At 32.5% G+C, this 20,342-nt stretch overlaps 1 long non-coding RNA gene across 14 annotated transcripts; it reads right to left on the bottom strand.

Moving 5' to 3' along the window:
• Positions 1-519: 519 nt before the first annotated feature.
• On the bottom strand, positions 520-13,232 carry LOC129292749 (uncharacterized). Of its 14 annotated transcripts, none has more exons than XR_008588966.1 (8): positions 13,013-13,232; positions 11,222-11,525; positions 10,903-11,094; positions 10,480-10,627; positions 9,137-9,217; positions 4,957-5,034; positions 1,774-1,911; positions 520-1,068 (listed from the first exon to the last, which is right to left on the bottom strand). It is a non-coding gene; the product is annotated as an uncharacterized LOC129292749 (long non-coding RNA). The 14 variants fall into 14 exon arrangements; XR_008588965.1 differs by having other exon boundaries at positions 520-4,607; positions 11,222-11,302; positions 11,374-11,525; XR_008588964.1 differs by having other exon boundaries at positions 520-4,607; positions 11,222-11,294; positions 11,374-11,525.
• Between the last annotated feature and the right edge of the window lie 7,110 nt (positions 13,233-20,342).

The raw sequence follows: 20,342 nt of genomic DNA, 5'->3' as shown, positions 1-20,342 counted from the left end.
TTAATTTTTATTAACACTAAGAGTCAAATCACACCATACATAAAATTGAAGAGGGGCATTGCACAAAAGATGAATTTTTGATCCCAAATGCCCTGGGCCTATGATTTAAACGCTAATAAGCTCATTTATTCTTAATTTAATTATTATTAGATCAAATTTGAGTATTACCATACCTAATTAGGAGTAGCACTCCATTTGGATACTCAACTTTGCCCAAGAGAAATTGAGTTCCTTTCACTCAACCTAACTACCATTAACCGGTTTTTTTTTTTTATTGTTCACAAGTGCTCTTTTATTAAAAATAATTTTATTCAAGATACAATTAAATACTAAATATGAATGATCATCTTGATGGGAAATTGAATTTTTATTTGCCATGATCCAATTCTTGTTGGTTATTATTGGTTGGTTTTAATGCATAATTTAGTACTTATACAGGCATTAAGTAAATCAAGAACATAGAGACTAAATGGTGCATTTATGAACTTTTCCTCTATGTAACACTCAAATGGCTCAGTGGAGAAGAATTTGCATAACATATAACATACAATGCACTTGGCCTATAATCCATGAACAATAAGGGGAGAAAAAAAAAAACCAACAACGACGAGAATGAGATTATATTATACAATGATCAATAATTTGAGGAATATTATATAACAAATTTAAAAACAGACTGGATTGTTAATTTAATCTCCAAACCAGGAAGTAGGCGAGCAAGCTCAAAGCTCAGCTGCAGTTATCACCTCAACATGAGACCCACCAACTCCCACTCTACCCTTTCCCTCCATTTTAAATGCTCTGTTCTTATCTCGTGAAATTTAGATAGAGAAAGCAACAAAGATACATGCAACACACTCAAACTATATATATATATATATATATGTAACCATCCTAACCCATAAACTTGTCGGCACGTTACAACAGCAACCAATATATTTATATATATATAATGGTGTTGATGAAACAAACCGTGACAAATTTGATTCGCTGCAAAACGCGTATACACAGAAACCACACATCCTCAGGGAATAAGCAATTTTTTGAATGCCAGCTCAGATCGCATATCTGATACAATAGGGCTAGCTTTAAGAAGAAAAAAGACAACATATTGCAAGAAGATGCTTGTGAGTCTCTTTATTATTTATTTATTTATAATGCTTCGCATTCCACCTGGTATCCTAGGCATGCCCCACATCGAGCTGAGAGGACTTTAATGATGCCAGACTAATCTGGATTGAGTCAGGTTATAATCCTTTCAAGTGAAAGCTCTACCACAAAAAAATACTGCATTCCCATAGTTCTAACTCAAGACCTCTAGCGATGCTTGTGATTATCTTTCTTTTAAAAAATGACCAGAGTTTAGCAGCTCACAACATTTTTACTAGTATTCTGGCCTTTTAGGTCTCCGACCACCTTTATGTTCCTCAAATAATGTTCTAATCAAAAGGTAACCAAATGATTGGCTATGATTGGGACATTCTTCAATGAGTGTGGGCTTTAATATAGAATAAGAATGTGAAAAAAGGTATTTTAGCTAATCACAAGAAATGGAGAGGAACGGACAAGAACAGGCGGAGGCAGACTACATAGATTTATAACCAACATTCTTATATTAATGCTAAATCACAATAATTGTAATTTAGCCAACATAATACCATACATTATATTGATTTATGTTTATCTTACCACCAAAACCAACCACCATAAAGAAAAACAGGAAGAAAGAATAAGAAAGCACAGCATTTGAGGGGCCTGGTCCCCTTGGATTACCTGTTTCTGGCCCACTGCCAACCTGCTATAAGTTGTAAAGTAATATTCAACGAAGAATCCGGTCGACATAGGTCTATGATCTGAAAAAGAACTCCTTTTCATTTTCTCATATTCATCTTTCCGCATGCCCTTCAGGGTCTGTAAAAGCGAAGTAGGATCACAAGAATAATTTTTACTCATTCAAGAAATTGAAGAGACACTATGAAAGGAAACAAACAATGAAGATCCACCCTGCTGTTAGTGGTAGGAGAAAATAACACAGGAATCAAAAGCTGGTGGCGAAAAACTAGGACTCATGCCCGAGAAAAGTGCTGACATGGCAACAACCACTTGACATAACACAAAACGTTATCTTGCATTGTTTCAGAACTACGGAAGCATATAAACTTGTCCCTAGACCAGAACTTTAATGGACCAGAACCTTACCTAACAACTGGATAGGTGAATAATGTTACTGTAAAGCATTCGTGATGATTGTATCTTGCAATTACAGAATCTTGGGCTTTGGGTAGTCATGGTATATAAAGTTCCATTTTTATTATTCCATTCCATGCTGAAGGAGAAAGACAGAGATGGGAAAGTAGATGAACATAAAGGACACGAAAATTACACAATCATGATGATCTTTACCAAAGTTCTTGTAGGTGTTGAGCACAATCTAACAATTGTTTATCCTATTAACCCAAAAGCTCCACAGGAAAGTATTGAAGCAAGATGTCATTACACAAGAAATGTACATATAATCCAATTTACAAAGGAAGAAAGCTTAGATATAGGTTTATAAAAGGTTTTGCTATCAAGTTTTCCATTACATGTCAGTCGGTTTTTTTCCTTTTATTTTCTTGTCGTCCCCCCCCCCCCCAAATAATTAGTCATTGAAAATATTTCAACCGTTCTATTGTTATTGAATAACCTAAAGGTAAACAATGGGAAAATTTTACAAGATTTTGTCCTGTTCTTGGTGAGTAAAGGTTTTGTCCTTGACAGGAAAAAGAATCAGAATAGAAGATTCCAGATTTTGGATACCATGTGTCTGACAAATTCGTTGTTGCTTCTGACTGAAGAAAAACCTTGCCTGAAGAAATTTCAAAAGATTTGTTGTTGACTTTTTCATGTCAGCAATAAAAAATGCAGATCAAATGTTCACAGCTTGAGCTGTCCAAATTCAGAACAAACTATGTATATCATGAATGTCAATTGTTCATGAGGTTGGCACTTATAAGTAAAATTGCGAAAATAGGTAATTATAAAACCCATGTTCACATGAAATTATAACATACGGGGAAAAAGAAGTAGCATATAACAGCTGGATCAAGCATAACATGACCTATTGAAGTGGCGGACGTCACAAAAGTTGGAAAAGAAGCAAAAATGACATTGGTATTAACAAATCAAACTACATATGACGACTAATGCATGTCAATGAATTGCCCTCAATTAACCATTCCTCTGCTCCCTCCTAATTTTCCTAGTACAACTGCTCAACAGACAACAACTGACCAAAGATCTATGAAAGACAAAATAAGAGTCAATTTGAGTGTGCAAGGGCATGAAACTCCTCTGCGTAAAACTACAATGAAACTCAGACTTCAATCTTGGCTATGTATATGATGATTTTCTGAGTGAGAAGCGATATATTTCAATGCGCACTGCAAGAAACAAGGAACCTAACCATTCGAATTTTGGGGTGAATGTTCAGATGGGAGGCCGCGATTTAGGACAAATCCATTGAAGACAAATGTACATGACATTTAGATGTTTTACAAGCTGTGTTGAAATGGCAGTGATTTGGCATGGAATATCCATGGGTTACCCACAAGAGATCTTAGTTGGTGTAATCTATACGTTCAATAACTGTCAGAAGACAATAAATGTTTGAATGCTTTTGGAAAGTTAAGGGTTAAAAGTGGAACAAATGAAAGTTAAGAGATAAAAATACAACTTCAGGCAAAGTCAAGGGATCAAACATGTAATTAACGTTTTTCCCTCAAAAAATGGGAAGGGGCTAACAGTGTCAATTGTCAAACAAGGCAATTTGACCAATAGAGTGTCAAGCATCGTGCAGAAGTAGCCTTTTGTAAAGAGTTTCTAATCATCTCCTTCAAAGTAGCCGTACAAGCAATAATATTTAGAACCATAATGAATTGGTAATGTTTGTGAAAAATGCTAGTATGCTCAAGATTAAAAATAGACCAAAGCATTTGACAAAGACCTCAAAAGGCAGGGTCAAGGTTGATTCCAACAATAAAATGGGGTTATCCATTGTCTAGTGTAAAATGACAGCCAACTAGAAATATAGATTCTAGAGCTATAATAAATGAAAAGGCCATTATATTTCAATTAGATGGTCATAAGAAGACCAAAAGGGAGATTATTCTACCAATAATAGACACAAAAGGGATTAAAGCAAATAAACTGACCAATGTTCATAAATCTCAGAATTTCAACAATATGAACAGTGGCCTAGGGTGATCACGATCGCTTTCCATCTGTATCCCTCTTTCTTTACCTTCATTGTTATTTATGACCAGAACACCATTAGCTGAAACAGCATTCTACACTAGTCCACTACAGTATCGTCTTCATTCTCACTCCGCCTATTCTCATTTATCTACTAAAAATATAAAGATAGAACACTTATAGGACATTATCCATGCAAAAGAAACTACACAAAATGAACATCAAGAGATGCTGACAATACAACCATTTACAAAGTGACAGCATGTGACAGACAAACATTCATTTGACAAAAGAACAACCAAAAAGTTTGCAGAGCAATAGGTTCAAGCCTGTGGTGATTTCAGAGAGCTGGTTCTTTCACTTCTCAATAATAACTGTCCACAAAATTAAAATTATGTTCCTGAAGCCTCCTGCACTATCCAAATTAAGCGGAATAAAGGTAGAAGTGGGTCAACTTCAGCTATATATAACAATGCCCAGCACTTCAGAAACAGTGTGTATACCACAAAGGCAATGTAATAAGAAGTGGCTTGCTGCTACAAAACTACTTCATCAATGACGAGGAGTTAACTCAGAAATGGTCAGCATTCTTATATAACAATCTTTCGTTACCAAACTTGTGAAAAAAGATAAGCAAAGCATTCTCCGAAGTCTTTTAAGGAACATATACTATATGCAATTTTTTTGGTGCTGAAGAAGAGTTATGAGTTCATAAATTAATACCTTTAGATCAAAATCCCCATTGTCAGCTAATGCTTCATCACATTGCATCTTTTTTAAACTTTTTCACAAGGTTGGCACCTGATTGCCCAGCATTAGTTAAGAAATATCCAGCCGGGGGGGGGGTAAAATAATAAACAAATACAAGGTTATGATCAGAAATTACATTTGTTAATCCTAAACTTTAGAAAAATAACTGGCCTTAAGGCTTGGACCAATCAGTCATACAAGATTCTTTTGATGATACCATTCTCCATACTATTTGATACACTAGAACTTCACTACACGCCAATTTTTAATTGAATTGAAAATGATTGTGTCATCCAATTTTTACTTTGATAGAATCCTTTCTCAAGAGAAGGTTGAGACTTTTGATAGGATCCAAGATAGGTAGAAGAAATAAGGAAGATAAATCTCTATTAACATATAAAATCATAATTTAACTTCATAATATTAATAAGACAACATCAAAATGATAGAAGAAAATACAAGGAATAAATCTATCAAGGTAATATAGAACAAGAATCTCGTTCTATATTTCTCTCAATAGCTACACTTAGGAGAATTTTCAAAGGGCCAAAAGTCTCAAACGTTTGTTCCATTCATAAGATGCCTGCCTTTGAGTTGCTAAGCATAATAATGAATAAAATCTAAATAACTAGATAGTTAAATAAAAACTAAATAAAATTTCCTAGAATCTATGTCTAGATAAAATACTGAATAAAATCTAAATAAAATTTAAAGAATTAAATATTGAATAAAATCTAAATAACTAGATATCTAGTTAAATATCTATATATCTAAATAAAATCTAAAAAATTTTATTAAATAGAAAATATCTAAATAAATTAAAAATAATATTTATTCCTAATATTTCTTCTCTCAATTCACCCATTATCTTAATATTCTATCAAAACTCCGGTTAAATAGCAATTTTATATATTTTTATCCTTTTAATTTAGGCTTTTAAATATTTATTTGAGGCTAATTAAGTTTAATTAGATATTATTTGATTTTATTAGCCAATCTTCAATTTTTGGATTTTAACTAAGTAAATCTTTGATTTTAAAATATAAATGATATCTTTGATATTTTTGCACAATTACTATTTTATTTTATTTATTTGTACAGATTTTCTAGATTCAATTTAGAAGATATTGATAAAGATTATTTTGGATAAGAAGAATATGGGTAGGATTGAAGATTGAGTCAAGAATAAATCTTTAAAATTTTGTTTAAATTTATTTTGGAATTTTTAGTGTAGTTTTCAATTAGGGTTATATAGGGTAGTTTTATCATTTTATTATTAGTTTTGCTTTAGCCGCACATGCACAGGAGATGCATCACTTTGATATATAAAAGAAGGAACATATGACGCAGGAGGGGGACTTCCTTGGTAGTAGAAATCGTTGTTCGTCTTTTCTTCTTCCAATTTATTGGTGATGGCTTCTCAATTTCTTGTGCAGTGCTGTCTGATTTTAGTTCTATGAAGAATTAATTTTTTGGTGTGATTAGTCACAAACTATGATCCTAAATTTTAATCAGAGTTTCTGATATTTAAAGAAGATTTTATTCTAGCTTTATTTCTATTTACTCTTCGTCTCTCTACTTTAAAATTTTGTGCTTTAATTGCTATTGCTGATTAAAGTAGCTTTATTGCATGATTTTTGGGTTATAAATTTTATTGAGGTTTTGTTTGCTATAATTGATTGATATAGTAATATAAGAGTAATTTGGCCTAGCTCGAGTGATTACTCACGCTTTATTTCTAATGTGGCTAATATAAAACAGTTGTTAGATTGTAGGTTAAGGTAGATTTCAATTAATCTATACCTTAATTTCTTGTTTAATTCTTGAATGATAATTTGAAAAATATATAATAAGATCAGAATAATAAAATTAAAGAAAATTAATTTATTTTGTGGACGAGGAAGATTAAGTTTAGGTGATTAAATTGTGATTGATTGCGTTGCTTGTTCTTGATAATTTTCTTAGTTGAATTTCCTTTATTTAATTTTAATTTAGTTTTTTAAATTAATTTCATCATAAAAAAATTCCCCTATTATTTACCTTTTCATAATGATAATTCAAATAGTTACTCTATTAACTCTTAGAGAGATGACCTAGGTTGCACTTTACTGCAAAATCTAGCTTTTATTAATTTTGATGCTATTCGATAGTAGTGTCAACTCCTCTTTGAAAAATTCACCTTGTCCTCAAGGCGAGATATAGCCAATAACTTTCTTGGATGTCTAGAGGTTTAGATGGGAGTAATAGGTAAATAGTAGTATCTCCAATTTGGGCTCCAATAGTAGAGTTGGGCTAAACAAGAGACCTACTGTTCACCAAGTTCATAACCTTGCACTCAAAGGTCTCTTGAAGTTCATTGTTGCTGTAGTAGCTTTTCCTAAACATGCAGCAAAGGAGGGTTGGGCACTTTTTAGCACTATCTTGACTTTAGTGTTGTCTTTCAAAGGAGAGATGAGTTCTTTGCCATGTTCAAGCTCTGAAACAGAAACATGCAAAGTCGACAAAAGTTTGGAGTTTGTTGGGGTCCTTGAGAGATGAAAGAGAGAAGGCCACATCTCCTTAGCCTCATGAACAAATGTATTTCCAGTCAATAGTGTTTCATTTTGACTAGGTTGTTGCACTCCTTTAGGACCATGAAAGTATTGAGGCTAAACTCAAGTGCTTGTACACACTTTTAGGTTGAAGAGTTTTGCGTTTCTGAATTTTCATATCTCCCTTAACTCCTAAATGAATTTGGCTGGCTTTGATTCATTTGCTATTTGGCACAATTGGTGGGACCTTGATTGTAGAATTAAAGACATCAAGGTGAGCTATGATGTAAAGGAATAGGCGCCTTTTATAAGGTGAAGCTGTAGAAGTAGTGTAGAGATGGTAGGAACCTATTGAGGATTGAACGGCTCTAATGCCAAATAATAGGATCCAAGATAGATAGAGAAAAATAATGAAGATAAGTCTCTATTAACATATGAAATCAGAATTTAACTTCATAATATTAATAAGAGAACATTGAACTGGTAGAAGAAAATAGAAGTATAAATCTATCAAGATGGTATAGAACAAGAATTGTTCTATACTTCTCTCAATAGCTGTGCTTAAAGAATCTCCAAAGGGCCAAAAGTCTCAAAAGTTTGTTTTATTTATGATATGCCTTCTTTTGAGTTGCTAAGCATATTTATAATACTAAATATAATTTAAAATAATGAATAAAATCTAGATAACTAGATAATTAAATAAAAAATGAATAAAATCTCCTCAAATCTGTATCTAAATAAAATACTAAATAAAATCTAAATAAAATTGAAAGAACTAAATATCTGAATAAAATCTAAATAACTAGATATCTGGATAAATATCTAGATGGAAAACATCTAAAATAAATTAAAAATTAGATCTATTCCTAATATTTCTCTTCCCAATTCACCCATTATCTTGGCACTCTATCACTTTTTCTAAGACCTACAGCAGATGTACTAAGAAGACACAGACTGCTGGTCAAGGAAATTATACACAGGTTTATACCCCAAGATGAAGAAAAGAGGGAGACAGTTACAGGCATAGGAAGATTTGGGTATGAGCAGTATTTGGAGTAGTTAGATACAACTTTTTGGTTTAGAATCCTCAAACCTGAGCAGGGAAGTCAGATCTAGAATTTTGAAGAAAGTTTAGTTGGAGGGGAGTCCTGGCCTCACAAATGCCAGTGTCACTGCCTTCTGTGTTTGTTATGTTTCAGTTGTAGTTTGTGCTGCTTAGCCATTTGGAACTACAGAAGACATTGAAGAGTCATGGATAGGATTGGCGTATAAAGATGGTTTTGTTTAAAAAATCTCAAAATGTTGAATTCTATCCAACAATTAGTAAAATGACTTCTTTTGCCAACGCGGCATAGTTTTGTTTCTTTTTGGGAGTACTTTGGCTTTTCTTTTGCAAGTTTATTGAGTGCGCCTTCCTAGAAATGAAGCTAATTCTCAAAGTTGCTTCCATTTGGAATAACTTTGCGAGTCGACAGCAATTTCCAGCAATCAAACAAAACAAATTTTAACCAATACAGGTCATTTGAAGAAAAGAAACCCTTGAAAAGAATTGAACTATCTGCCCCAGTACTAAAATTTGAATGCGACGTACCCTTTCTAATGTGGTACTAAAGATTATTTACCTCACAATGTCTAGTCTGTCAAGATGTAAAGCAACTGTAGTCAGCATCTCTGGCCATTTCCAGAGCATCTTCCAACCATCCCTGAGATTCCAAAAATCAAGCCATAATAGCCAGCACAACAACTACAATAACAGAAAAGAAGTCCAAATTTCTGTACAAAGTAACATTCCTTGCAGAAAGCTAAAATGTTACAAAGCAAGTGGTTAATTTCTATTTATAAAATAGAGGTGCTACAATACAAACAAGGGAATATGAGCTCAATGAATGATGCACTCATTTGAACTCCTCCCTCCTATATCCAGTGTCTTTCTATGTAGATTGGCCATAACTTCAAATCAAGGTCATCCATTAGATTGGTATAATATCTAGTTTCAGGGATGCAACCAGAGATTAGAGGAAAGCAGAGAGTAGTGAAATAGTCAAAAATTTTAGAAATGATTACAGAGACCAATGAACCCACTTTAGAATAGTTAACTATTTCTATTTAGCTTAAATGAGTTATTAGTCAAGCAGAATTTCACATGGAAGAAGTTGGGGTCATGCTTGTCATGGTTTCTTATTCTAAATTTTATTAATTATTTATTTTTTATAAGTTTGTAAATAGTTTTATGCAAATTACTCAAACTTCAGCCTTTACAGCTTCCTACTTTAGTTTGATATGATTTCAGATTTGTGGGTGTCTATCTTACAAGATTTATATCTCCCATTTCGGGAGCAGCACTGAAGAGGAGAGAATAAATGAGCAAATAATTTATTTCTCTCCTCAAGGTAAAAGTATCGTAATAATAATCTATGAGGATGATAAAACAATGACCGGTGATTTTGAAGAAGAAATAAAGCTGATGAAAAGTTCTCTCAAAGGGAGTTTGAAATCAAGATGCTTGGTGAGCTAAGGTATTTCTTCATCATGAAAGTAGTTTCTTAAAAGAAAATCCAAACTTGATCTACTGGATGGGACCACTATGCTTTGGATGTAAGCCAACTAAAACTCTTATGGAGACTAACTATAAGCTAAGTTAGTTTAGAAAGCTCATCTATCTTTCCCACATTTGACTAGAAATCAAGTTTCCAGTTAGCGTGGCAAGTCTGTACATGAATAACCAATTGAGGAGCATATGAAAGTGGTTTACTATACCTTGAGATGTTAAATGATGACTTCAAACAAGGGTCGATATTTATTTTTATGAAAGTGGTTTACTATACCTTGAGATATTAAAAGATGACTTCAAACAAGTGTGGGTATTTATTTTTTTGAAGGGTCCTATTAGAGCCGTTCACGTGCATGTTGATGCAGATATGCCTGATTCTATTACAAACAGAAAATCAGCCTTGGGTTATTGTACCTTTCGTGAGGTAATCTAGCAACATGGAAAATCAAGTAGCATTGGAAGAAGCAATCCAGGGGTTGAATAGAAGGCTTATCTAAAGGCATTTGTGAAGGATTGTGGCAAAAGAGGCTTCCAGTTGAATTGAGAATACCAGTTGAAATCCCTATGCATTATAAGATAACATGGCCACTATCAGTATAATTAAGAATCTTGTACATTGTTATAAAGCAAAGTATGGGGAGCTTGACAGACAATCTATGAAGGAGATAATAGACTCTGGGACATTTGAGGAATCTGTTCCAATTTCTAGTGGCTGATTTGCTGACTAAAGTTGTTCCCAGAGTGAAGTTTAAAAATCTAGGTGACCAGGGGTGAATGATAAGGATATGAGCATGTTGTAACATTAGGCATAAGATAAGAGTTGTCAAACATGAGTACCTCTTGTACCTAACCACCAATACAGTAGTAGAGCTTCCAATTCTGAGAAGAGCTATCGTAAATAAAACAGTAACCAACTCATATTCCAGGTCTGACTGGCTCATTTATTTCATGTAGTAGTTTAAAAGAATCATCAACGCCTTGATCAGCAATAGGTCTTCCACAATCAAGATATGTTGATAGAACATCATACTGCCAACAAATATGCAGTTAATTGTGAAAAGTCTAGATCATGTTATTAAAAGTAGCAGGTAGGTTAAGGCAATAACTTTCCATATATACAAGATTGGAACAGTAGAGTCCAGGCGAAGCATTTTACATTGTATTTTGGAATGTAAAATGATGACTCACTACCAATTGCCATTGCATCACCACTTTGCCCAATGGACATTCTGGAGAACTAAAAGCAGTCAACACTTACAAAATATTAGAAATCTACAAAAACAAGAAAGATGTCAGTTGCAGTCATACCAGAACATACTTTGACATTAACATCGATTCTCTGCATTGACATGCTTTCATTCCAGTTAGAAAAGAAAATTAACTCATTTGAGCACGCTGCCAACAAGGTCCGTCTGTAGACATGTTCAGCAAGATATAAAGGGAAAAATATTCTTCCTTCCCTGAAAAATGCCATCTCTTTTAAAAACATCATCCACAGTTTTCCAGGGGTAAATATTTTTAAAGAATGCTGAAAACAACAATTTTGAAATGGAAGTAAGAATTGCCACAAAACATCATCTAATTTCTCTAATGCCATATTCCCTTATTCTTGATGGAGGAGAAAATGTTCAATAAGTACATTGCTTTCTCCATACAGCTTAACAACTGATCAAACAAGAACTTATAGGAAACCGATGCAGGTGGTGCAAGACAGTTTACAAGAACCCACTCATGATTTTAAACCTGAATACAATCATCAAGGGCCCTGCAAGACTAATTGTATTATTAGAAATTATGCATCTGACCATATCTTAATCCTCTCACAGGGTGCCTCTCCAACCTTTCTGGAAATCTTTTCCTTGATGGGATTCATCAAATTTTCAAGTTCAAGCAGAAACTACAGCCATGTTTGCAGGCTGCTTACAACTTCAAACAAATGTTTGCTGGCTCCTTGCAACTTACATAAGTTTGATCGGTTTATCTGTATAGAAATTTTTACAAATAAATTCCTTCCTTCTGTTCCTATCCTTCAAACTCTACAACTAAAGCCAACTAGACAGAAATATATCTAAGGGAACAAGATAGTCCACACAAATTTGCTACAGGTCTCTAGCAGCGTGAGTTACATGAAAAGAAAAATTAAAGCAATATGGTATATTTTTCTCAGAAAATAAAATGGAAGAAATGATCTCTGATTCCTACACCGCTATTCAAGAGTCAATACTGAATATTGCAACGTATGGAACATGGGAAGATTACTATGTAGTCAATTGCTATATTTGAACTTCGGGAAGAATCTAACGTGATGAAGCACAGTTGACAGTGATTGGTACGTAAAGGCTGACAAGAACCCGGTGCAGATATCACAAAGAATATCAGATAAAGCAATTGGAAATGGAGAAGAGTAATATCAATAACAAAGATACATTTGATATAGCTTTAAACACCTCTTACAGCTATAGTGTGACTTTAAATGAAATGAAAGTGCCATAGTTCAGTTGGATGTAGATCCACTGATAGTAATCTCAGACCTTAATGTGAATTTTCTCTGATGATCAGGTATTGATAGTTATCAGGTAAATTTGAATCTACTTTAATTAGAGCGAAAATGAACAACTGAAGTAAGAATAATGGTTTGAAAATACTTACCTTATTTTCAAGAGGATACAGAATTACCATAAACCAAAAGAGAGAGCAATGATCAGCTCAATTTCACATCTCATCACCCCACCAAAAATTAAAAACATAAAAAAAAAAAACCAGACAGTAACTACCTAAAATATAAATAAAACTCATAACTAACATCTGTTTAAGCCAGCCAACGAAAAAAATTGAGAAGATCGTCGAGGAAGTTTTGGATTGTCCTCCAAAACTTGCAAGCAACACACACGGCAAAAAAAAAGTGGAGAGAAATAAAGGAATTGATCACAAAGAAGAGCTGAGTTACCTTTTCAGAGATTGGAGAGAACGGGTAGAGACCTATTTGACTGAACTTGAATAGCTGTTTGTGTGATTAGATGAAGAAACTAGATACTTCCAGTAATTAAGATTGTTGCTCAGCATTCATTTGAAGGGCCGTTTGTACGAGCAAAGGACAATTTCTAGTAAGAGGCCAAACAGAGTAAACTCATTATTCTATATATCTCTCTCTTGAATCTTGTCGTAAAGTTGGGAAGAACTTACTCAAGCGGAAAAATTAAGAAAATATGACAAATTGGTCCCCGACAAGAAATTTATTGACACTAGAAAAGTGTCATAGTCATAGTCATAGTCATGAGAAATTTTTCGATAAACCGGTATATTACGTCATTTATAATTCATTTAATCATTAATTTAATGAAATAAAATTTTACATATCATCATTGTAAATAAATTTATTTTTATCAATAGCATGCCTATTTAATTTCTACATTTTTTTTATATTATTATGAATATTAAAATTAATTTATATTTAAATATTATTTGAATATCATATTTTTATCAAATATGTTATGGATGATGTGGTGCACATGATATATTTAATAATTTATCCTTAATTATTGGTTAACATGGGTAGACTACAATAAAATGCCAAGCAATAAAATTATCCAAAAAAATTTATTAAATAATAAGTTATAAATATTAATTTAAAAAATTGTAAACATAAATTCTAATTATATATTAAAACTTATACTTAAAATTTAAATATTTTATTTATAGTTAAAATTCTTGAAATTGCAATTATTTAAATTGATGTTTATAATTTATTTTCAAAAAAAATTATAAAAGACATAATCGTCATTAATTTCTCTCCTTCAAAAAAATTATAAAAATTATAAAATTATAAAATTATAATTTCTCTCATTAATTATAAAAATTAATACTCAATTTATAAAAGACTTGACTGTTATTCTCTTTTTTAAAATTCAAGTACGAACCCTATCTTTTCCTTTCCTGTCCTGTTTTTTCCCATGTTTTTTAAATATAGTAAAAGGATTTGAAACTTGTAAATTTAAGAGTTGTGAACAAAAGTCTTCTAAAATCATAATCTAATCCTTGAAGCAGGAGAATCTTGAGAACTATTGAATAATCCTTCATCCACACTCATTACAATACATAATAAGTATTTACAGTTTGCATCACTTACTATAATAACTTCATTATCCTGAACATATACAAATTGTCATATTTTTTGGGCCAAATGAACATATATGAATTGACAACAACTAATTTAGAGCACTTGGCATAGCCAGCACTAGACGAATGGTACTGAACATAATGCATAAAATACAAATAATATAACAACAAAGTCTAAAAATTACATTGACTCTTCAAGAATGGGGTTGTCACGCCTTTTCCTATAATGAAACTAGTAAAGGACGGTTGTTACTATCAATCGAAACTCTAGCATCACCCCCCTTAGAGATTAGCCTTCGTCCTCGAGGCGGAAGGAAGGAAATTGAGATGCAATCAAGTCATAAGATTCCCTATTGGATTCTTCAAGAGGGCGATTCTTCCATAGATGAATAATTCAATCACTAATTTCCCACTGGCTTCTAAAACACTCCCATCTTGCACCCGTTTAGGTTCAACTTGAAATTCCCATTCATTATTAATAGGAAGTGGAAGAAGGGGAGGCTGTAAGTCATACTTTTAACTCGTAGAAATTTTAAATAGGATTAATTGAGATAATTGAAAGGAAAATGGTAAATTGAAGGTTAACTCAGGTAAATTTTAGTGAATGGATGGCTAATGGGCCTACCAAATCCTAATTATGGCTTATAAATAGACATTAGGTGATATTGTGTCATATTCAGCCCAAATGGATGGAATTAATTTTGGGCTTTGCTCACTGTATGTAGTAGACGACGGATTGAGCATTTCAAAAGTTTAAAAACATAACATAATAGTGAGAAATAGAAGTTTAAAAAATATTAAATATGTTAGAACATAATGTACCCCTCAAATAATTGGCTTCCAAGCCCAAAATGTTGCATGAATGATTAATTCACGTTCATAACATTAATATCATCCCAATTAGGTTTTCTTCTTCCTATTTCAATACTTTAACCTCCCTAATTTCACTTTGATTTATAAATACTCATACCCATTATATTTATTAACTTCCTTTAATCTCTACTAACCTCATTAACTTCTTAGGGTCATTAATATCACCCAACGACCTTCAAAGCCTACAATTAATACTCAATTTTTAGATATAAATGCTCAACAACCATCATTAATGTGTAAAACTTTTATTGATTAGTTTAAACAACTCAAATAACTCTTCAAGCTCAACAACCCTTTTGTTATCAAAAAGGTTTAATCATGGAGCCTCTTCAAGCTCAAATAAGCTCCGAATATCTAGAATCTACATAATTAAATGCTAATAATCAATTATTACCTCTAACATAAATACTATCTAGCCTAATTAAGATACCCATAACCTTTAACTTTTATCGTTTACTAAACCAACACTCTAACAATGTTCGATTAACTTCATTTAGCTTCCATGATGTAACATCTCAAAAAATTAACCTAGATTAAGTAAAGTTAAATGAGGTTAATTAAGTAAATTAATGTGATATGTGGCTATAGAGAGTTAATGAATGTTTTAGGTTATAGTTTTAGCTCTAGGATTGAATCTAGAGTGGAGTTGAGACAACCAGACCTTAAAAAGTAAAAAAAAGGAGAAGCGTCTTTGTACCACATGTTGCAGCGCAAGCCAGAAAAATGAGAAGTATGTCTCTTTGTACCACATGCCATGGTGTATATGGCATGCGCTATGGCTCACGGTTAGAAACTTGACTTAAGAGGTTGTGAATTTAGGTGAAAAATAGAGGAAAAAAATAAAGAAAGAATGAGAAGCTAGGGATCTTCTTTGGTAGGGCTTATAAATTAGAAGGTTTGGGAGTATTTCTAATCCATCAAACATCAAAAGTAAGACTCCTAAACTCCTTTACTCTTTTCGCCTTCCATTTTCTCTAGTTAAAGAGCTAGCGTTTATGTTGGGATGATGATTTTCAATTCATAATGACTATGGTCTAAACCCCTTAACTTAAATAGAGTTAATAAAACTTGTTTAGGTTAATTAAATCAAACATTGAGGGCTTTTAGAATACTTGGTTGGAGGAAGTTATTAATATCAAAAAATGGCATTTATTAAGGTTGTTGGAGTTGAATTGTCATAAGGGGGTTTGAGAGTTTGATGATGCTAATGTGAGCTAAAGGGAACCAATAAACCTTATGGATCATGTTTTATATGAAGAATTAGAATTTTAATAATTGTAGAAGTGTTGAGTAAATAGTAAGAGTTATCCTAATAGGGATATTAATGACAATTGGTTTGATTAATTGTAGATTAATCATCATTTGACACTATTTGAGCTTGAGAAGAGCTTTGAAAGAAATTGTTTTGAGGGGTAAACTTTTAACCTCTCAAAAGTTTGAGGTAACCAAGAAAAATTTAGTCTGTACATTTGCTTGATTGATTGATTATATGTGAAAAGAATTATTTGAAAAACCATGATATACTTGTAAACCTTTATTTAATGCAAGTTGTGGTAATGTGATTAAATTTATATGATGTGTTGAAATTGATGAAAATGACATTTATAAATATGCATGTCTATATGATTAATGTTGTTGTGGGTAAGCTTATAAGTGTATAAATGTGCATATGAAAAAGGGGGTTTGTGGAATTGAAACACTGGCTAAGTCTGATAGCGATTAGGAGAGGAGACAAATATAATGGCTTGAATTACAGGTTGTGTTATGTGTTTAATAATCTACATGCATTTAATATGTCAATTATGGGTGTGCTCTGTGTTAAACGTGAGTCCATTACATGATCATTTAAGGTGAGAGTTCACCTATAAGGAGAGTAGTGGATGTTGGAAATCCATTTGCTATGGCTATATTTGGAACTCAATGGTTTTCCTTTAATTATTTGTCTTACTTGTTCTTTAAGGGACTTTTCCATTTGTTCATTGAGAGACTCTATAATGCCCTTACGACATTACGGCACAACACACAATTATACTTGGGTTTTAAATTGAAAATCATAAAGAACTAGTATCCCACATAAAACCTTTTGGAAAACCATTATACATTGTTTAAGATTTTCATAATTGCCCAGCAGAAGCATATAGATTACATATATAAAGCATGAGGAGAAAACAAAAGCAAAATTTTATTAAAAAAAAAAGAAAACATAAGCAAAATGAGGATTTTAGACTAAATTGAGCCATATGCCATGGCATGTGATACATGTGCCGTAGCATGTAGTGTAGAGCCAGCCCTTCTTGTTTTGTGACATGTGTCGTGGCATGTGCACGATATACCATAGCTTACGTATTAGATTTTGCTATCAAATAACTTCTAACATGAACTCTAACGTGCACTGTTTGTGCATACGGTATCCGATTGGGGTGATTCAAGTGCCTACATAAAGCTCATTTTAAAATTTAACTAATGACATTGATTTCATAAAAATCTAATACCTTATGTGAAAATTAGACACTCGAATATAAAATGATCATTTTAAGTCATTTTTACTCACTCATGCACCTCAATCTCAACCACATTCATTAGCCACTTGTAAGGCCTTGACCACATCCAATGTAACATTTGACACTTGATAAAACATTCATATCATTAATATCATGCATACCTACATGTTTGGCTACTAAACTGCCCTTAAACACATACATCAGGGGCATTTGCATATTTTCACACATTTGCACACACTTAGTCAAACTCCATACCCTTTCACATTAAATATAATATATGTACACACATATGCAATTGACACCATAACTCATCCCTTGACAACAAAAATCACACACCACACAAATACATATATCGGGCTAAGTTTCATACAATTATATAAGTGCATTTTGACATTTCATGTTTATGCAATCCTATGACAACTTATGTACACACAAAAATTATAACCTAAGTTTATAACACCCATTGCTAGGAAATAAGTAGTGTCACTACTCCTAGCCTGAATCTTTCCCTCTAAAACTCCTGGCATTAGGTTTTGTAAAAAAAATGGTAACTACAGGTGAAATAAACATCTTTGTAACCAAAATAATTCATCAAATGTCTACTAGTAGGATTAACTCTAAATAAGTAATCAAAACCATTTATTTTGTTTTTGAAATCAATAAACTCATATCCATGCATACATAAATACTTATAATGATTTCCATAAAACCATTATCACACTTGCATACTCATCTATTCGCCGAACCTCCGAGCTCCTCGATTGAACCCATAGGCTTTATTAGACTAATCACATAAACATTGATCCAAGAATACCTTTAGTGGTAGAAATATTTAACCAAAGGTATTCTATGCCACTTTCAAACTATAGATTCCCCCCTTTCACACACATGATAGGGGTATCGTTGACTCCTAACCGCATCCTTATGAGCATTAAGGAGTTGTCAATTGCCTGGATGTCCTATAATAATAGTCTCAAATATATTGCTACATCAGATATTTCATGGTGCTAGCTCGACCATATAAATTTTATTTCCACACATCTTCACACATTCAGGGTGAATTCTCACCCTCTAACATGATTATGCCACTTTTACACGTATATAATCACATTTACACATATTTGTATAGTAACTTATAGAAAACCTTTCAAAAATTATTTTAATTTATAATCAAACTCTTTTGATGCTAAAAACTTGTTAAAACATACAATTCCAAATGTAATGATAATTTCCATCACAAATCACGCTAGCATTTACTTATAAACAGTTAAATTAACTAATAGACATAATTAATTATCTGATTACATCAATCCTTTTACTTTAGAAAGGTTACTCATGGTGATAATCAAATTCTTAGCTCTCTTCTTGCTAAACAACGTACCAATTATGCCAATCTACACAAATTAGCACTACAAGTTAATTATTAAACTGACTAAAAGTATTAATTATCACCATGAAGCATCTGAACACTTTATTTACCCATCTTAAGTTCTTGTCACTCAACTAAGTCCTCTTATCATTTTTCTTAGTCCTAATACACTTCTTATCAAACCCTCACCCTTTTAAACCTATTAAATTAGGCTAAATCAAGCTTATAACTTCAAAGCTTAGTCATTGACCTTCAAACTAGTCGCAAAACCTTAATTTAATTTTGAAGAGTCTTTTTATTACAAAAAGATAAGAAAAAAATTCCTTAAACTCCTTGATTTAATTTCTCTATAACCCAAACTAAGAGAAATTAGTGTATAATAGGAGTTTAGGTAGTACGAAACTTATCCACTGAGTGACAGGTCAAAAATATCCTCTAAACTTCTAAAGATCCTTGCTTAGTAAAAGATCACTCCTCCTCCTCTTCCCTTGTATATTCTCTCTCTCTCTCTCTCTCTCTCTCTCTCTCTCTCTTCCTTCTAATTTTTGAACTAAGCCACATCCTTATTAATTAGATTTTTGTGTCATGTGCCACAGTGCATGCCACATATTTTGCTGTATATGGTATAGTGAAGAAAATCTCATTGTGCTCGTACACTTTGCTGTAGACAGCCATTCTTCTACCCAATCCTATCCATTTAACAATTTAAGAAGTCAAAACCTCAATTTTTCATCCAAAATCTTGATTATCTAATTAATCTACTAAATTATTAATTTACCTATTAATTAGTAATTATTTTTTCATATTAAAATTTTAGGATGTTACAGACTCAAACCTAACTGGTCTTTATTAATTTATAAGAAGGCTAGCTTAGTGGTACTATGCCCCATGGTTGTTAGTATTAGGAAAACTGTGCCTCATAAGTGAGTGTAGTAGCCTTGATTGGCATCTCCTCATAAGTGAAAGACTTGGGTAGTTTGAGAACAAAGAAGAATCCCACTGAATAGACATCAATTTCATGTCTGAGGTATCAAAGGATATAAGGATGTCATGGATCATGTATATCATATTTAATTATATTGTTGTTATTTTTGTGGCTTTGTATTTCTTATTGAGGGCACATGGTTGTTAGTTTTGTATCCCTCTCAAATTGTTGTCATCAAGTTAGATGGTTGTTTGTATTATGATTATGATGGATGTGATGATTATGATGAGGTAAATATGTTAATTGATTATGCCACTTATATCACTATAATTGATTGACATGCATTTGTATAGGCTAAATTAACCTTGGTTGTTGAGTGATTATGCTCATTCCTCTCTTTTCAATATTATAGGAGCTAGCTCATTGGATTAGGATTAGGGAAAATGACCTAAGGCATTTTTCAACTTTTTAATGAAAAATAATATGTGAGTAA

The sequence above is a fragment of the Prosopis cineraria genome, unplaced genomic scaffold (genome assembly GCF_029017545.1).
Source record: "Prosopis cineraria cultivar Desert tree isolate PC_DT_omini unplaced genomic scaffold, ASM2901754v1 PC14, whole genome shotgun sequence".
Classification (NCBI taxonomy): domain Eukaryota; kingdom Viridiplantae; phylum Streptophyta; class Magnoliopsida; order Fabales; family Fabaceae; genus Prosopis; species Prosopis cineraria.
This window is presented reverse-complemented; position numbering and strand designations above follow the sequence as displayed.